This window comes from Pongo abelii, chromosome 3 (assembly GCF_028885655.2).
Source record: "Pongo abelii isolate AG06213 chromosome 3, NHGRI_mPonAbe1-v2.0_pri, whole genome shotgun sequence".
Taxonomy (NCBI): Eukaryota; Metazoa; Chordata; class Mammalia; order Primates; family Hominidae; genus Pongo; species Pongo abelii.
This window is the reverse complement of record NC_071988.2, coordinates 39,156,822-39,176,230: the sequence shown is the minus strand read 5'-3', so window position 1 is coordinate 39,176,230 and position 19,409 is coordinate 39,156,822.

Sequence of the window (19,409 nt, the reverse complement as noted above, 5' to 3'; positions counted from 1 at the left end):
TTGGTCATTGCTGGTCTCGAACTCCTGACCTCAGGTGATCCACCCGCCTCAGCCTCCCAAAGTGCTGGGATTACAGCCATGAGCCACTGCACCCAGCTTCAGGGAGTTCTTTATAGCAGCATGAGAATGGACTAATACAAAAAAAAAAAAACACTAGAAGTCAGTAAGACATGTAAGGAGCACCGTAGTGCTGATTCTGGATCTGCACAAGCCAACTAGAAAATAGGGAGTCGCCATTTTTCATCATTTCAGGCATTTGTAATCTGTAGAGACTAGGCACGATGCCAGGGGAAGACATTAAAAACACCAGGATTGGTGCCTTACAAGGACTAGCAACATAACACAGGCAGCTGTGACTGTTCCAGGTGATACATTTTGTGTGGACTTCAGAACCCTGATGGATGCCGTAGAAGCAAAAAATCCTCACCTTTTCTACACAGTGAAGTGCAATTCTGAGAACTGTTATGAGCATGTAGGTGTCTAAAGAAGTGACTGGGCCAGGCGCAGTGGCTCACGCCTGTAGGCCCAGCACTTTAGGAGGTCGAGGTGGGTGGATCACCTAAGGTCGGGAGTTCAACACCAGCCTGACCAACATGGAGAAACCCCGTCTCTACCGAAAATACAAAATTAGCCAGATGTGCTGGCACATGCCTGTAATCCCAGCTACTTGGAAGGCTGAGAGGAGAATCGCTTGAACCCGGGAGGCAGAGGTTGTGGTGAGCCAAGATCGTGCCACTGCACTCCAGCCTGGGTAACAAGAGCAAAACTCCGCTTCAAAAAAAGAAAGAAGTGACTGGTCTGAGCAAACTGCCCTACCTCAGGGGACGAGGAGCTGGGCCTGAAGCTGGAGGTGGCTCTCCAGGCTGAGGGCTGGGGAAAGACAAGAAGGCCACCATTTCAGTGATTGCCAACACTCCTTAAACTTCCCTGGGCCTTAAACTTCCCTGCTCTGGGGAAGAGCTGGTCCCAGCCCTGAAACCTCTCTATCCACTGTAGTCCTGAGGGACATGGGACACACCCCACTCAAAGCACAAATTCTGGTGTGTCAGTAATTCCCGTGGCTTCTTTGGACAAATTTTGTACCACCTTAGGAGCTTAGTGGACTTCTCCAAAGCAAGGCAGCCCATGAAGCACCCATTTTGCAGAGTCTTTTTGAAGAGATCCACCCTGGTGGCCCCCCAACCCCTACCCCAAGAAAATCCTGGCAGTTTAGCCTTCTGGATGCATCTGGCATGTCCTCTGCAAGAGGAGGGTCAACCACAGGGACTGAAAAGAAGCTGTCCCTTTGCAACCCACCTCAGGCCAAAAGCTGAAAAACAAAATACTGGTTACCCCAAAACTACCTTACTTTTAGATGTAGGCTAGACCCAGGGACTAAGGTCTCTGCGTTTTTTGACCATTTGGCAGCTTGGCTGCCCATGGAAGCTTATAATTATGAGCACAGGATCTGTCTTTCTAGAAGCCATGGCTCATTGGGGATATTAAAAGTAGACTGGTTCTCATTTTCTTTTTGTTTTTTGGTTTTGTTTTGTTTTGTTTTTGCTTTTTTGAGACAGAGTCTTGCTCTGTCGCCCAGGCTAGAGTGCAGTGGTGCAATCTCGGCTCACTGCAAGCTCCGCCTCCCAAGTTCACGCCATTCTCCTGCCTCAGCCTCCCGACTAGCTGGGACTACAGGCACCCGCCACTGTGCCCGGCTAATTTTTGTATTTTTAGTAGAGTTGGGGTTTCACCGTGTTAGCCAGGATGGTCTGGATCTCCTGACCTCGTGATCCACTTGCCTCGGACTTCCAAAGTGCTGGGATTACAGGCTTGAGCCACCGTGCCCGGCCTCATTTTTTTCTCTCTACACATACACAGCTTGGAGGTTGTCTTAATGACAAGGCATCCACATAGCATGGTGGTCAAACATTTCTCAGTCCCCACAGCTATTCAAAGGAAAACATTCACAAAGATGTTATAAACTCTGGCGAGGCGCCAACTAGATTTTCCTTAGTTTCCTTGCCTGTAAAATGGGGACTCTCAGATTAAGTAGGCTGGTCACGGTGGCTCCTGCATGTAATCCTAGCAGTTTGGTAGTCCAAGGCGGGAGGATTGCTTGAGTCCAGGAGTTGGAGACCAGCCTGGGCAACATGGCGAGACTCCATCTCTTTAAAAAAAAAAAAAAAAAATATATATATATATATATATATATAGCTGGGCATGGTGACAGGCGTGTACTTGTAGTTCCAGTTATTTGGGAGACTGAGATGGGAGGATCACCTGAGCCCAGGAGCTACAGGCTACAGTGACCCATGATCACACCACTGGGTGACAGAGGGAGATTGTCTAAAATATGTATATATATAAAACTCAAATATTACATCATCTCCAGTCTCAGTAATTCCACTTTTTCCTGGAAATGGTAGATACGTGTTTGTTGTCTGAAGGCCTTTTTTTTTTCCCAAGAGAGAGTCTTGCTCTGCTGCCCAGGTTGGACCATCTCGGCTCACTGCAAGCTCCACCTCCCAGGTTCAAGCAATTCTCCTGCCTCAGCCTCCCGAGTAACTGGGATTACAGTTGTGCGCCACCACACCAGGCTAATTTTTGTATTTTTAGTAGAGAGGGGGTTTCACCATGTTGGCCAGGCTGATCTCGAACTCCTGACCTCGTGATCCGCCTGCTTCAGCCTCCTAAAGTGCTGGGATTGCAGGCGTGAGCCACCGCACCCAGCCTCTGAAGACCTTATTCTTCAATGACGCATGATTTCTATCTTACTGACAATTATTGTGTTTTAAGGGTCACAGATTTTACAGTTCATATAGAAGGATGAAAGGAATTACAGATATTCCAGAACAGGTAGAAACAAGAGGAAGCCATTGTGCAGACACATGGCCTGCACTGCCATTTGGCTTTGGGGAGAGCAGGATTCTGACAGCAGAGGAAGAGCAGATTGTGATTTCTGCCTGAGTTCATTTCCATTTTAATGTCCCTGCTTATGATTAATATCATTCAACAATGATAATTCAGCAGAAGCCCAGAAAGGGCGGTCATTGAAACTCGATTCTGTGCCCCTTAGGAATCCTCAGATATAAGAGAAACATTTGCTGTGTAAATTCCAGCAGGAATCCTGTAAGGCAAGGGTTGAATACCTTTCGATGTCAGTCAAGTGGCAGCAACCAGGCAGGGGTGGAAATGTGCCTTTAAAATGATGCAAGGCCGGGCATGGTGGCTCACACCTGTAATCCCAGCACTTTGGGAGGCCAAGGCAGTCAGATCACCTGAGGTCAGGAGTTCAAGACCAGCCTGACCAACATGGCGAAACCCCGTCTCTACTAAAAATACAAAAATTAGCCAGGCGTGGTGGTGCATGCCTATAATCCCAGCTACTCGGGAGGCTGAGGCACGAGAATCACCTGGACCTGGGAGGCGGAGGTTGCAGTGAGCCGAGATCGTGCCACTGCACTCCAGCCTGGGTGACAGTGTGAGACTCTGTCTCATAAAGAAATAAATAAAATGATGCAGAGTCCAACTCAGGAGGCTAAACCTGGGGCTCCTGTACAAAGGAGTTCTTAGGAGGCCCTCCCACCTACCCTGTTACTCAAGAGAGGACTTATATACAAGTTACATACCATAAAATCCACTTGCTTTAAATGCACAATTCAATGATATGTATGACATATACCGAGTTATATGAGTAGCTGGGAAATACAGGCGCCCGCCACCATGCCCGGCTAATTTTTGAATTTTTCCTAGAGACAGGGTTTTGCCCTGTTGGCCAGGCTGGTTTCGAACTCCAGGCCTCAAGTGATCACCCACCTTGGCCCCCCAAAGTGCTGGGATTACAGGTGTAAGCCACTGCACCCAGCCAGCTTTAAAGATCTTTTTGTTTGTTTGTTTGTGAGACAGTCTTGCTCTGTCGCCCAGGCCGGAGTGCAGCGGCATGATCTCGGCTCACTGCAAGCTCCGCCTCCCGGGTTCATGCCATCCTCCTGCCTCAGCCTCCTGAGTAGCTGGGACTACAGGCGCCCACCACCACGCCTGGCTAATTTTTTGTATTTTTAGTAGAGACGGGGTTTCCCCATGGTAGCCAGGATGGTCTCCATCTCCTGACCTTGTGATCTGCCCGCCTCAGCCTCTCAAAGTGCTTGGGATTACAGGCGTGATCCACCGCGCCCGGCCTAAAGATCTTGAAAGTTTCCTTCACGCACTGATGGCCACACTCAAGACTGCCCTTATGATAAGGCAAAGACACAAAAGACTGTGTAACCAGAAGCCCACATGTTCATGATGGATGACTTCTTGCTCTCTGCTTGGGAAGTCTCCATGGCAGCTGAGTTCGAGTGAGCTCTGGGAAGCGCTGGGACAGCCGGCCAGGGCGTCCTCATGATCCGCCTCCACTCGCCTGCTCGCAATGGCTACCACTGCTCAAGCAGAAGGGGTGTTCCCAGCCAGGACATCCTCAGGCAGCAGCTGGGCGTGCTCGCAGACTCCGCTGTTCCTGCTTGGTGCAGCATCTGCTCTCCAGGCTCTGGGCCTGCATCAGGCTTTCTTGAGCCAGGGTATAAAGTCTCCAGTTTCGGGCTGGGCGCGGTGGCTCACGCCTGTAATCCCAGCACTTTGGGAGGCCGAGGCAGGCGGATCACGAGGTCAGGAGATCGAGACCATCCTGGCTAACATGGTGAAACTTCGTCTCAACTAAAAGTAGAAAAAATGAGCCGGGCGTGGTGGCCGGCGCCTGTAGTCCCAGCTACTTGGGAGGCTGAGGCAGGAGAATGGCGTGAACCCAGGAGGCGGAGCTTGCAGTGAGCCGGGATCGCGCCACTGCACTCCAGCCTGGGCGACAGAGCGAGACTCCGTCTCAAAAATAAAATAAAATAATAAATAAATAAATAAAGTCTCCAGTTTCTAGTTACATTGCCACACAGTTCAGCCTCCAAGAGGCCACATCGACAGGAAAACTTTCTCGTCTTTTCTTGCCCAGCCAGTACCTGAGTCCCCGTTTTGTATTTGGGGAACCCTCCCCACAACTGCTACCTTATGAGGCAGCGTCCATTTCTCTCTGTGGAAACAAAATGCAACACACACTTTCCAGCCTTGCATGTGCAGTAGGGCTCAGACACGACCCGAGCTCCACCAACCAGACACTCACACCACAATCACAACCACAACCACACAACCACCCACACACCCACAATCACAACCACACACCCACAACCACACCTACGCTCACAACCACCCCACACACCCACAATCACCACAACCACCCCCCCACACACCCACACTCACAACCACCCCACACACCCACATCACAATCACGCACCCACAACGACAACCACACTCACAGCCACACACCCACAATCACAACCACACACCCACGACAACCACACAGCCACCCACCCACACACCCACAATCACAACCACACACCCACAATCACAACCACAACCACACTCACAACCACCCACACCCACAATCACCACACACCCACAACCACACCTACGCTCACAACCACCCCACACACCCACAATCACAACCACACAACCACCCCACACACACCCACACAACCACCCCACACACCCACAATCACAATCATACACCCACAACAACCACACAGCCACCCACCCACAATCACAACCACACACCCACAATCACAACCACACAACCACCCACACACCCACAATCACAACCACACACCCATAATCACAACCACACACCCACAACCACAGATACCCACACCACAATCACAACCACACCCACACAACCACACCACAATCACCACATCCACAGACACCCACAACCAGACACCCACACCACAATCACACCTACACTCAAAACCACCCCACACACACCCACAATCACAACCACACCCACAACCACAGACACCCACACCACAATCACAACCACATGCTCACAACCACCCACACACATACCCATAAACACACCTACACTCACAACCACACCACCCACAATCACAACCACACTCACACCCATATCCACAACCACAGACACCCACACAATCACAACCACACCTACACTTACCACCCACACACAATCACAACCATACTCCCACACACAATCACCACACCCACAATCACCACACACACCCACAATCACAACCACACTCACACCCACATTCACAACCACACCCAATCACAACCACACCTACACTCACAACCACCCACACACAATCACAACCACACTCACACCCACCCACACCACAATCACACCCACAGTCACAGACACCCCACCACAATCACAACCACACACCCACACTCACAGACACCCGCACCTATATGGGGTCTCACTCTGTTGCTCAGGCTAAGTGCAGTGGCACAATCACGGCTCACTGTAGCATCCGAGTAGCTGGGACAACAGGGTGAGCAGCACCATGCCTGGTTAATTTTTTATTTTTTGTAGAGCCAGGGTCTCACTATGTTGCCCAGGCCTGTCTCAAACTCTTGGATGCAAGCCATCCTACCACTTCGGCCTCCCAAATAGCTCAAAGCAATCACAATACATTAGACAGCATTTTATTACTGTCTTTATATATTTCCGTGATTATAGAATTCATTTTCTGTATCCCACCTTTCCCACCAAAAGACAGAACTTTCCATCTCTCCAACATCTTCCATCTCTCTCTCCCTACAGACTTGTATCCTTCTGTCACAAAATGTGCCTGGCACAAGTTTCTCACACCTGACTCTATTTTGTAATTATTGTAGTTCCCTTTAAACAGTCAGACTGTTCCCCACAATTTTAGCTCAGCACCCTCTGACTTCTACACTAGCTGTTAATCCCATCAATCGATCAAACCTCCTCAGGGATTGGAAGAGAACAACTAACAACAAAATGCTCAGGCTGGGCACGGTGGCTCATGCCTGCAATCCTCAAGTGAGTGGATCACCTGAGGTCAGGAGTTCGAGACCAGCCTGGCCAAAATGGTGAAACACCGTCTCTACTAAAAATACAAAAGAATTAGCCAGGCATGGTGGTGTGTGCCTGTAATCCCAGCTACTCGGGTGGTTAAGGAAAGAGAATCACTTGAACCTGGGAGGTGGAGGTTGTAGTGAGCAGAGATTGTGCCACTGCACTCCAGCCTGGGCAACAGTGCGAGACTCCGTCTCAAAAAAAAAAAGTGCTCAAACCGTTGGCCACATACAATGTCTAGCTCTAATACGCTCCATCTTTCTGATGCACTTAATGTCACTGACGGCACCCTCCTTAGTCCCATTTCCTCTGCTCCTCTTGATTTTTATGACAAATTTAATAAAGTTGATATTAATTAAGTGCCTGTTACATGCCATGATGTAAAAATATTGTGCATAAGGAGTTTACAATCAACAGACAGCTAACAAAAATATAGAAGGTGAGGCTGGGCATGGCGGCTCACGCCTGTAATCCTAGCACTTTGGGAGCCTGAGGCAGGAGGATTGCTTGAGGCCAGGAGTTTGAGACCAGCCTGGGCAACACAGTGAGACTCCATCTTTTTCTTTTTTTTGTTTTTGAGACAGAGTCTCATCTTTCGCTGAGCCTGGAGTGCAGTGACGTGATCTCGGCTCACTGCAACCTCCACCTCCCGGGTTCAAGTGATTCTGCTGCCTCAGCCTCCCAAGTAGCTGGAACTACAGTCATGTGCCACAGCGCCCGGCTAATTTTTTTTTTTTTTTTTTTTTTGTATTTTTAGTAGATATGGGGTTTCACCGTGTTAGCCAGGATGATCTCGATCTCCTGACCTTGTGATCCACCCGCCTCGGCCTCCCAAAGTGCTAGGATTACAGGCATGAACCACCACACCCGGCCGAGACCCCTATCTTCACCAAAAAAAAAAAAAAAAAAAAAAAAAAATTAGCCAGCATCCACCTGTCATCCTTGCTACTCGGGTGGCTGAGGTGGGAGGATCAATTGAGACTAGGAAGTTGAGGCTGCAGTGAGCCATGAGTGTGCCACTGCATTCTAGCTTGGGCAAGAGCGTGAAACCCTGTCTCAAACAAACAAACAACAACAAAAAAGAATATAAAAGGTGGAATATCTATCACTACTGGAACAATTGAGTCCTGTGGGAGATTTGGGAAGATTCATGGAAGTGGTCGAATTTGGAGGTGGCCTTAAAGGATAAGATTTCGATTTATAGAAATGGAAAGCCTGGGTAGCATGGTGAAACCCAGTCTCCACAAAAAACTACATAAATTAGCTGAGCGTGGTGGCTTGTGCCTGTATCCTAGCTTCTTGGGAAGCTGAGGTGGTAGGATCGCTTGAGCCCAGGAGGTCAAGGCTGCAGTAAGCTGAGATGATGCCATTGCACTCCAGCCCGGGCAACAGAGCAAGACTCTATCTTGAAAATAAAAAAGAAGAAATGGAAGAGAATCGCATTACAAAAGAAGAAACAGTAATTTTAAATGAGCAGTGACAGGAAGCACAATGTGTACTTGGAGAAATGTAATTAAAATACAGAGAAAATGAAAGATCTTTGACTATCAACTTTTATTTTTATAAAAAGAATACACAGTGGCTAAAGAAACAAAAGGCTTATAATGAAAGTAAGTCTTCTGCCCTAGTGTTTTCTAGTCCCAAAACTTACTCTTGACAAGATTTCTTAACTGTTTCTTCAGATAGTTGCCATATTTTAAAATAATATGCTTTGAATTTTTTTTTTTTTTTTTTTTTTTTAGGTACACCTACTGAAATGGGAACTATTTCTTAATTTATAAATTTTGGGTATTAGTCTGTTTTCTTTTTCTCTTTTTCTCTTTTTTTTTTTTTTTTTTTTTTTTGAGACAGTCTCACTCCATTACCCAGGATGGAGTGCAGGGCTCCACCACCTGGGTTCAAGCGATTCTCTTGCCTCAGCCTCCCAAGTAGCTGGGATTTCAGGCACCCGCCACCATGCCCAGCTAATTTTTGTATTTTTAGTAGAGATGGGGTTTCACCATGTTGACCAGGCTGGTCTCAAACTTCTGACCTCAGCTGATCCACCTGCCTTGGCCTCCCAAAGTTCTGGGATTACAGGCATGAGCTACCACGCCCGACCTACTCCTTTCTCATACTGCTATAAAGAACTGCCTGAGACTGGGTAATTTATAAAGGAAAGAGGTTCACAGTTCAGCATGGCTGGGGAGGCCTCAGAAAACTTACAATCATGGCAGAAGGGGAAGCAAACATGTCCTTCTTCACATGGAGGCAGCAAGGTGAAATGTACAGTGAAGTGTGGGAGGGAAGCCCCTTATAAAACCATTAGATCTGGGCCAGGCAAGGTGGCTCACGCCTGTAATCCCACCACTTTGGGAGGCCAAGGTGAGTGGATTGCTTGAGGTCAAGAATTGGAGAACAGCCTGGGCAACATGGTAAAACTCCATCTCTACCAAAAATACAAAAATTACCCGGGCGTGGTGGCGTGCACCTGTAGTCCTAGCTACTCAAGAGGCTGAGGCAGGAGAATCACTTGAACCAGGGAGGCGGAGGTTGCAGCGAGCTGAGATCGCACCACTGCGCTCCAGCCTGGGCGACAGAGTGAAACTCCGTCTCAAAAACAAAACAAAACAAAAAAAACTATATCAGATCTCATGAGAACCCACTGTCATGAGAACAGCATGGGGAAAACTGGGAAACCAACCCCATGATTCAGTTACCTCCACCTTGACACACGGGTATATGGGAATTAAAATTCAAGGTGAGATTCGGGTGAGGACACAAAGCCTAACCATATCAAGTACAGCAACAAATGTGTCCTGGAAGATGAAAACTTGACATTCTTAGAAATAACTATCAGCCGGGCGCAGTGGCTCATGCCTGTAATCCCAGCACTTTGGGAGGCCGAGGTGGGCGGATCACGAGGTCAGGAGATCAAGACCATCCTGGCTAACACGGTGAAAACCCATCTCTACTAAAAATACAAAAATTTAGCCGGGTGTGGTGGTGGGCACCTGTAGTTCCAGCTACTCGGGAGGCTGAGGCAGGAGAATGGGGTGAACCCGGGAGGCAGAGCTTGCAGTGAGCTGAGATCGCGCCACTGTACTCCAGCCTGGGCAAAAGTGAGACTCCGTCTCAAAAAAAAAAAAAAAAAAAAAAAAGGAACTATCAATCTTGCAATACAGATTTGGTTAAATCAATTATTAGTAGTTGTTATCTTGCCAATGTTGTTCATGAAGAGCCAAATTCTTTATTTTAATTATATGTCTTCTCTTAAGAGGATCTATAGAATATGAATTAAGAGTTTATCAAAAGCTCTGGCCAGGTGCAGTGGCTCATGCTTGTAATCCCAGCACTTTGGGGGGCCGAGGTGGGTGGATCATCTGAGGTCAGGAGTTTGAGACCAGCCTGGCCAACGTGGTGAAACCCTGTCTCTACTAAAAATACAAAAAATTAGCCGGGCCTGGTGCCGCATGCCTGTAATCCCAGGGAGGATCCTAGCTGGGGAGGCTGAGGCAGGAGAAACACTTCTGTGGAGGTTGCAGTGAGCCAAGATTGCACCAAAACAAGAGCGAAACTCTGTCTCAAAAAAAAAAAAGAGTTTATCAGCTCTTGGAGCCCTGCTAGGGTCAAACCCTAGGAAGTGCTTGGGCACCTCCTAGCTGTATTAATTCTGAGCAAGTTATTTAATCTTTCTGTCCCTGATTCTTCATTGCAAAATGTGGTTAAGACCTTGTAGGTCCCATTGCTGGAGTGCAGTGGGACAATCTTGGCTCACTACAACCTCCACCTCCCGGGCTCTCGTAAGGATTAAATGAGTTAATACATGTAAAAGGACTTAGAACAACTGGCACTTAGTATACACTCAAAAGTGTCACCTTTTACTGCAGAGTTTCATCCTAGAGTTTATAATTGTCTTTCTCTTAGGCATTTCCAATAGTTCCATTCATGTAGGTCATGAACTGCACACTTCCAGGGGTCTCATTCAAATGGAAAGAATAAACAGGGTTCTGCAATAAGGCAGTCTATCTCCATATCAAGTACTGCATCAAGTCCCCCTTTCCCAGAGCCGCCTGTCCTGAAGCCCTTGTCCAGCTCTAATAAAGGTAGACTCTTTTAGTGCTGTCTTCACGAGTCTTTCCGGTATGGCACTCCTGAGTTAGATCCACTGTTTCTTTGACTCCAAGTGTCTTTCCTTCTTTCTTTCTTTCTTTTTTCTTTTTTTTTTTTTTTTTGGGAAGGAGTTTCGCTCTTGTTGCCCAGGCTGGAGTGCAGTGGGTCAATCTTCGCTCACTACAACCTCCACCTCCCGGGTTCAAGCAATTCTCCTGCCTCAGCCTCCCAAGTAGCTGGGATTACAGGCATGCGCCACGACGCCCGGCTAATTTTTTTTTTTTTTTTTTTGAGATGGAGTCTCGCTCTGTCACCCAGGCTGGAGTGCAGTGGCGCAATCTTGGCTCACTGCAAGCTCCGCCTCCCGGGTTCACACCATTCTCCTACCTCAGCCTCCTGAGTAGCTGGGATTACAGGTGCCCGCCACCATGCCCGGCTAATTTTTGTATTTTTAGTAGAAATGGGGTTTCACCATGTTGGCCAGGCTGGTCTCGAATTCCTGGCCTCAAGTGATCCACCCACCTCGACCTCCTAAAGTGCTGGGATTACAAGCATGAGCCACTGCGCTGCCCGATGCAATTTTTTTTTTTTGAGATGGAGTTTCGCTCCTGTTGCCCAGGCTAGAGTGTAATGGCGTGATCTTTGGCTCACTGCAACCTCCACCTCCGGGGTTCAAGTGATTCTCCTGCCGTAGCTGGAATTACAGGGCATGTGCCACCGTGACCGGCTAATTTTTTGTATTTTTAGTAGAGACAGGGTTTCTCCATGGTGGTCAGGCTGGTCTTGAACTCCCGACCTCAGGTGATTCACCTGCTTCAGCCTCCCAAAGTGCTGGGATTACAGGCGTGAGCTACTGCGCCCGGCTGGCTGGCCCTTCCTTCCTGCCTTCCTTTTTTCTTTTTCTCTCTCTCTTTCTTTCTCTTTCTTTCTTTTCTTTCTTTCTTCTCCTTCTTTCTTTCTTTCTTTTTTTTTTTGAAACAGAGCCTTGCTGTGTCACCCAGGCTGGAGTGCAATGGCGCAATCTTGACTCACTGCTACCTCCGCCTCCCAGGTTCAGGAGATCCTCCTGCCTCAGCCTCCCGAGTAGCTGGGATTACAGGCATGCACTACCAGGCCCAGCTAATTTTTGTATTTTTAGTTTAGTTTAGGTTTTTGTTTGTTTGTTTTTGTTTTTGTTTTTCTGAGACAGAGTCTTGCTCTTGTCACCCAGGCTGGAGTGCAGTGGCGTGATCTCAGCTCACTGCAACCTCCACCTCCCAGGTTCAAGCGATTCTCCTGCCTCAGCCTCCCAAGTAGCTGGGATTACAGGCACCCGCCACCAAGCTCAGCTAATTTTTGTAATTTTAGTATAGACGGGGTTTCACCATGTTGGCCAGGCTGGTCTCGAACTCCTGACCTCATGATCCGCCTGCCTTGGCCTCCCAAAGTGCTGGGATTACAGGCGTCAGCCACCACACCTGGTCTAATTTTTGTATTTTTAGTAGAGACGGGGTTTCACCATGTTGGCCAAGCTGGTCTTGAACTCCTGACCTTAAGTGATCTGCCCACCTTGGCCTCCCAAAGCTCCTGGATTACCAGCCTTTCTTTTTTTTAAGAGACAGTCTTGCTCAGTCACCCCAGCAAGGAAGCCTGAGAGTACAGTGTCACAATCCTAGCTCACTGCAGTCTATCTCCTGCTGGGTTTATTTCTTGATGCATTTTGCCACAGTATACCTACAAGCAATTTAAAATGACGTGCCTAAGTAGAACTTCTGAATATTTGTTCTTTTTTTTTTTTTTCTTTTTTTAAGAGTCAGTCTACTGCCCAGGCTGGAGTGCAGTGGCATAATCAAAGCTTACTGCAGCCTTACTGGGCTCAAGTGATCCTCCTGCCTCAGCCTCCAGAGTAGCTGAACTACAGGTGTCCATCATCACACCTAGCTAATTTTTAAAACTTTTTGTAGCAACAGGGTCTCACTGTAGTGCCCAGGCTGATCTCTAACTCCTGGCCTCAGGTGATCCTCCTACCTCAGCCTCCCAAAGTGCTGGAATTACAGGTGTGAGCCACCATGCCCAGCCCTGAATCTTTGAATGTAAAAAAAAAAGATTGCATTTGAGGCCGGGCGCGGTGGCTCACGCCTGTAACCCCAGCACTTTGGGAGGCCGAGGCAGGTGAATCACAAGATCAGGAGATTGAGACCATCCTGGCTAACACAGTGAAATCCCGTCTCTGCTAAAAACACAAACAAAAAATTAGCCGGGCGTGGTGGCGGGTGCCTGTAGTCAGAGCTACTAAGGAAGCTGAAGCAGGAGAATCGCTTGAACCGGGGAGGCAGAGGTTGCAGCGAGCTGCGATCACGCCACTGCACTCCAGCCTGGGCAAGAGAGCAAGACACCATCTCAAAAAAAAAAAAAGATTGCATCTGGCAGTGCAATGGCTCACTCCTGTAGTCCCAGCACTTTGGGAGGCTGAGGCAGGTGGATCACTTGAAGTCAGGAGTTCCAGAGTAGCCCAGCCAACACGGTGAAACCCCGTCTCTACTAAAAATACAAAAATCAGCCGAGCCTAGTGGCACATGACTGTAATCCCAGCTACTCGGGAGACTGAGGCAGGAGAATTGCTGAACCCAGGAGGCAGAGGTTGCAGTGAGCCAAGATTGCACCACTGCACTCCAGCCTGGGGGACAGAGTGAGACTCTGTCTCAAAAGAAACAAACAAACAAAATATTTCATCCTAATAAATGACTTAGAGCTTGGATGAAAATTTAGATTGAAAATAAAACCGTTGGCCGGGCACGGGGGCCCACGCCTGTAATCCCACCACTTTGGGAGGCCGAGGCGGGTGTATCACTTGAGGTCAGGAGTTCAAGACCAGCATGGTGAAACCCCATCTCTACTAAAAATACATAATTAGCTGGGCGCAGTGGCACATGCCTGTAATCCCAGCTACTCGGGAGGCTGAGGCACGAGAATCGCTTGAATCCGGGAGGCATGATTCACGTGAACCGTGATTGCACGATTGCACTTGAGCCTGGGCAAAAAGAGCGAAACTCCGTCTCAAAAAAAATAAATAGGCCGGGCGTGGTGGCTCACACCTGTAATCCCAGCACTTTGGGAGGCTGAGGCGGGTGGATCACCTAAGGTCGGGAGTTCGAGACCAGCCAGACCAACATGGAGAAATCTTGTCTCTACTAAAAATACAAAAACATTAGTTGGACTTGGTGGTGGCACATGCCTGTAATCTCAGCTACTCAGGAGGCTGAGGCAGGAGAATCACTTGAACCTGGGAGGCGCAGGTTGCGGTGAGCCGAGACCACACCATTGCACTCCAGCCTGGGCAACAAGAGCAAAACTCCGTCTCAAAAAAATAAGTTAAATAAATAAATAAATAAATAATAAAGGCTGGGCGCAGTGGCTCATGCCTGTAATCCCAGCACTTTGGGAGGCTGAGGCAGGCAGATCACGAGGTCAAGAGATCGAGACTATCCTGGCCAACATGGTGAAACCCCGTCACTACTAAAAATAGAAAAATTAGCTGGGCATGGTGATGGTGATGCGTTCCTGTAGTCCCAGCTACTCGTAAGGCTGAGGTAGGAGAATCGCTTGAACCCAGGAGGAGGAGGCTGCAGTGAGCCAAGATCACGCCACTGCACTCCAGCCTGTTGACAGAGCAAGACTCGGTCTCAAAAAAATAAACAAATAAAATAAAAATAAATAAAAAAAACTATTTCACTTTCTTCATAATAGTGTATTAATAGTTTATAAGAAATCTGAAAAAAAAAAAAAAAGATTGCATCTGGCAGTGCAATGGCTCACACCTGTAATCCCAACACTTTGGGAGGCCGAGGCAGGTGGATCACTTGAAGTCAGGAGTTCCAGACTAGCCCAGCCAACAGCCAATCAGATGCACACCTGTCATCCCAGCACTTTGGGAGGCCAAGGAGGGCAGATCACTTGACGTCACGAGCTCAAGACCAGTCTGGCAAACATGGTGAAACCCTGTCTCTACTAAAAACACAAAAGTTAGCCAGGCATGGTGGTAGCTGCATATAATCTCAGCTACTCAGGAGGCTGAGGCACAAGATCACTTGAACCCGGGAGGCAGAGCTTGCAGTGAGCTGAGATCACCACTGCATTCCAGCCTGGGCAACAGAGCAAGGCTCTGTCTCAAAAAAGAAAGAAAGAAAGAAAAGAAAAGAAAAGAAAAGAAAAGAAAAGAAAAGAAAGAAAGAAAGAAAGAAAGAAAGAAAGAGGGAGGGAGGGAGGGAGGGAGGGAGGGAGGGAGGGAGGGAGGGAAGGAAGGAAGGAAGGAAGGAAGGAAGGAAGGAAGGAAGGAAGGAAGGAAGGAAGGAAGGAAGGAAGGAAGGAAGAAAACAAAAGAAAAAAAAAACTAAATTGGATTGATTCATGCTCTTTTCTTTCCGGGGGCCGTTAGTGTCCTCTCCTCTGCCCAGTGCTCTAAAAGTAGTCAAAGATGTGTAAGTCTTTTTTTTTTTTTTTTTGAGATGGAGTCTCACTCTCTCACCCAGGCTGGAGTGCAATGGTGCAATCTCGGCTCACTGCAACCTCCGCCTCCCAGGTTCAAGTGATTCTCCTGCCTCAGTCTCCCAAGTAGCTGGGAGTACAGGCACACACAACCACACCCAGCTAATTTTTATATTTTTAGTAGAGACGGGGTTTCACCATGTTAGCCAGGATGGTCTCGATCTCCTGACTTTGTGATCCGCCCACCTCAGCCTCCCAAAGTGCTGGGATTACAGGCGTGAACCACTGCGCCCAGCATTTTTTTTTTTAATCGCACTGAACTAGTAAGTTTATCTGAAAATTCGTGTCCTTTTGCTCTAAAAAATTTTTTGTCCTCTTTCTTTGGTAATGTAAGCCTCATTTTCTCTCTTTTTTTCTTGGTGGAGCTCAGTTGTTCTCTGTTCTCTCTCTGGGATGATCAGTTATCAAAACTTCTGGGTTGATATATTTCTCACATTCTTGCTCCTATTTTTTTTTTTTTTTTTTTTTTTTTTGAGATGGAGTCTTGCTCTGTCACCCAGGCTGGAGTGCAGTGGTGCAATCTCGGCTCACTGCCACCTCTGCCTCCCAGGTTCAAGCAATTCTTCTGCCTCAGCCTCCTGAGTAGCTGGGACTACAGGTGCATGCCACCATGCCTGGCTAATTTTTGTATTTTTAGTAGAGATGGGGTTTCACCATATTGGCCAGGCTGGTCTTGAACTCCTGACCTTGTGATCCACCTGCCTCGGCCTCCCAAAGTTTTGGGATTGCAGGCGTGAGCCACTGCTCTCGGCATCTTGGTCCTATTTTTTAAATCAGCCTCTTTTTTTTTTATTATTTTTTCCATTGAGACTTCCTCTATTCATTAATCCTTTAGTTCATTCATTTACTCATTGACTGAAACAAGTATTTACTGATGACTGACCTACAGTATTCTTCTGTGTCCAGACAATGTTCTGGGCATTGTAGATACAACAACGAATAAGAAAAATCCTCATCCTCATCTTTGACAAAATTTAAAAGTGGGTTAATAGTAAGTGCCAAAATGTGCCATAAAGCAAAATTAAGCCAGGAGAGGAAGAGAAGGTGAACGGGGATAGAAGCTGTTTTAGCTAGGATGGCCAGGGAAGGAAGGCCTGACATTTGAACAGCAACATGAATGAGATGATGGAGCAAGTCACGTGAGGACCTCCAGGAAGAGCATTCCAGGCAGAAGGCCTGAGTTTGCAACAAGCTTAGTGTGTTTGATAAACAGCAAGAGGCTAGCATGTCTAGTGTAGAGTGAGCAAGGTGAGAGATGAAAGAGACTGCGTGTGGTGGCTCATGCCTGTTATCCCAGCATTTTTGGAGGCTGAGACATGAGGATCGCTTAAGCCCAGAAATTTCAGACAAGGCTGGGCAATATAGTGAGATCCCATCTCTCTAAAAAAAAAAATCCAGGAATGCAGGCATAGTGGTACACGCCTGTGGTCTCAGATACTTGGGGGCTGAGGCAGGGGGATCACTGGAATCCAAGAGTTCAAACTATGATGGTGCCACTGCATTCCATTCTGGGCAACAGAAGGAGACCCTGTCTCAACAACCACCGCCAAAGGAAAAAAAAATTAAATTAAGAGAGAAAGAAAAGAGATAAGGTCAGAGAGGTAGTCAGGAACAAAGGAGGTAGTAAGGCCATGTAAGGTATTGTGGCCATGGTAAGGAGCATGGATATTATTCTAATTTAGTTAAAAGGCATTTTAAGCAGGCAACTACCATTAAAAACAACATTCTGGCTGGGCATGGTGGCTCACGCCTGTAATCCCAGCACTTTGGGAAGACGAGGCAGGCGGATCACTTGAGGTCAGGAATTCCAGACCAGCCTGGACAACATGGTAAAATCCTGGAGTTCCCGTCTCTATTAAAATTACAAAAATTAGCCGATCCTGGTGGCCCACCTGTAATCCCAGCTACTTGGGAGGCTGAGGCACCAGACTTGCTTGAACCTGGGAGGCGGAGGTTGCAGTGAGCCCAGATTGTGCCACTGCACTCCAGCCTGGGTGACAGAGCAAGTCTCAAAAAAAAAAAAAAAAAATCTGTTTGCCATCTGGCAGATGGACTGTAAGAGCTCAAGAGTATAAGTAGAAACACCTATATAAGTCTAGCGTAGTGGTCAAAGCAAATGTTACACTGGCTTGGTTACAAAGTAGCAGACAAGTAAATGGAAATCAGAACTAGAATATATTTTGAAGGCTGAGCTAATAAAAGCTGCTGATGAATATGAGCAATTAGTCAAAGAAAAGAGTGAAGGATGATTTGGGAAGTTTTAGCCTGAGCAACTGAATAAATAATGGTATCATTCAATTGCCTAAGGACAGACAAAGAAAGCAGAGAGTCTGGGTGATGGTGGAGTGAAATAAGGTATTTTTTTTTTTTATCTTTCCTTCTTTCTTATTTTTTTTGTTTTTTGAGATGGAGTTTTGCTCTTATTGCCCAGCCTGGAGTCGGCTCACCACAACCTCCGCCTCCCGGGTTCAAAAGATTATCCTGCCTCAGCCTCCCAAGTAGCTGGGATTACAGGCATGCACCACCACCCCAGCTAATTTTGTATTTTTAGTAGAGACGGGGGTTTCTCCATGTTGGTCAGGCTGGTCTTGAACTCCCGACTTCAGGTGATCCACCCACCTCAGCTTCCCAAAGTGCTGGGATTACAGGCGTGAGCCACCATGCCCAGCCAGGTTTTGTTTGTTTCTTTCCTTTTTTTGGAGATGGAGTCTCACTCTGTCGCCCAGGCTGGAGTGCAGTGGCATGATCTCGGCTCACTGCAACCTCCACCTCCTGGGTTCAAACGATTCTCCTGCCTCAGGCTCCTGAGTACCTGGGATTGCAGGCGTCCGCCATCATGCCCAGCTAACTTTTTGTTTTTTAGTAGAGACGGGTTTCACCATGTTGGCCAGTCTGGTCTCAAACTCCTGACCTCAGGTGACCCACCCACCTCGGCCTTTTTTTTTTTTTTTTTTTTGAGACAGGGTCTCACTCTGTCACTCAGGCTCGAGTGCAGTGGCACAATCATGGCTCACCACAGCCTCAACCACCGAGGCTCAGGTGACCCTCTCACCTCAGCCTCTTGAGTAGCTGGGACTACAGGTGCCTGCCACCACTCCCGGCTAATTTTTGTATTTTTTGTAGAGACAGGGTTTCGCCATGTTGCCCAGGCTGGTCTCAAACTCTTGGGCTCAAATGATCCACCTGCCTCAGCTTCCCAAAGTGCTAGGATAACAGGCATGAGCCACTGCACCCAGCCAGGAATTTGTTTCTAAGACATAAGTTTGCCAGGCGCGGTGGCTCACGCCTGTAATCCCAGCACTGTGGGAGGCCGAGGCGGGCGGATCATGAGGTCAGGAGATCAAGACCATCCTGGCTAACACAGTGAAACCCCATCTCTACTAAAAATATAAAAAATTATCCGGGCGTGGTTGCAAGTGCCTGTAGTCCCAGCTACTCGGGAGGCTGAGGCAGGAGAATGGCCTGGACCCGGGAGGCAGAGCTTTCAGTGAGCCGAGATCGTGCCACTGCACTCCAGCCTGGGCAACAGAGCGAGACTCCGTCTCAAAAACAAAAACAAAAACAAACAAACAAATAAACAAACAAAAAGACATAAGTTTGAAGTGTCCCACCACAGTGGTTAAAAGCATGGATTCTGGAGGAAGACAGCGTTAGATTAAATTCTAGACTGGATAGGGCATGGAGTGTACAAAAATTTATTTTCTCTCTTTAAAGTGAAGATATTATAGCATGTTTGTACGCTAAAGCAAAAAGAGAGAGATGAACAATACTGGAGGAAAAGAAGGATTAATTATAGGAGTGAAGTCCTTGAAGAGACGAGAGTGAAAACAAGCTGGGCACAGTGGCTCACGCTTGTAATCCCAGCACTTTGGGAGGCCGAGGTGGGCAG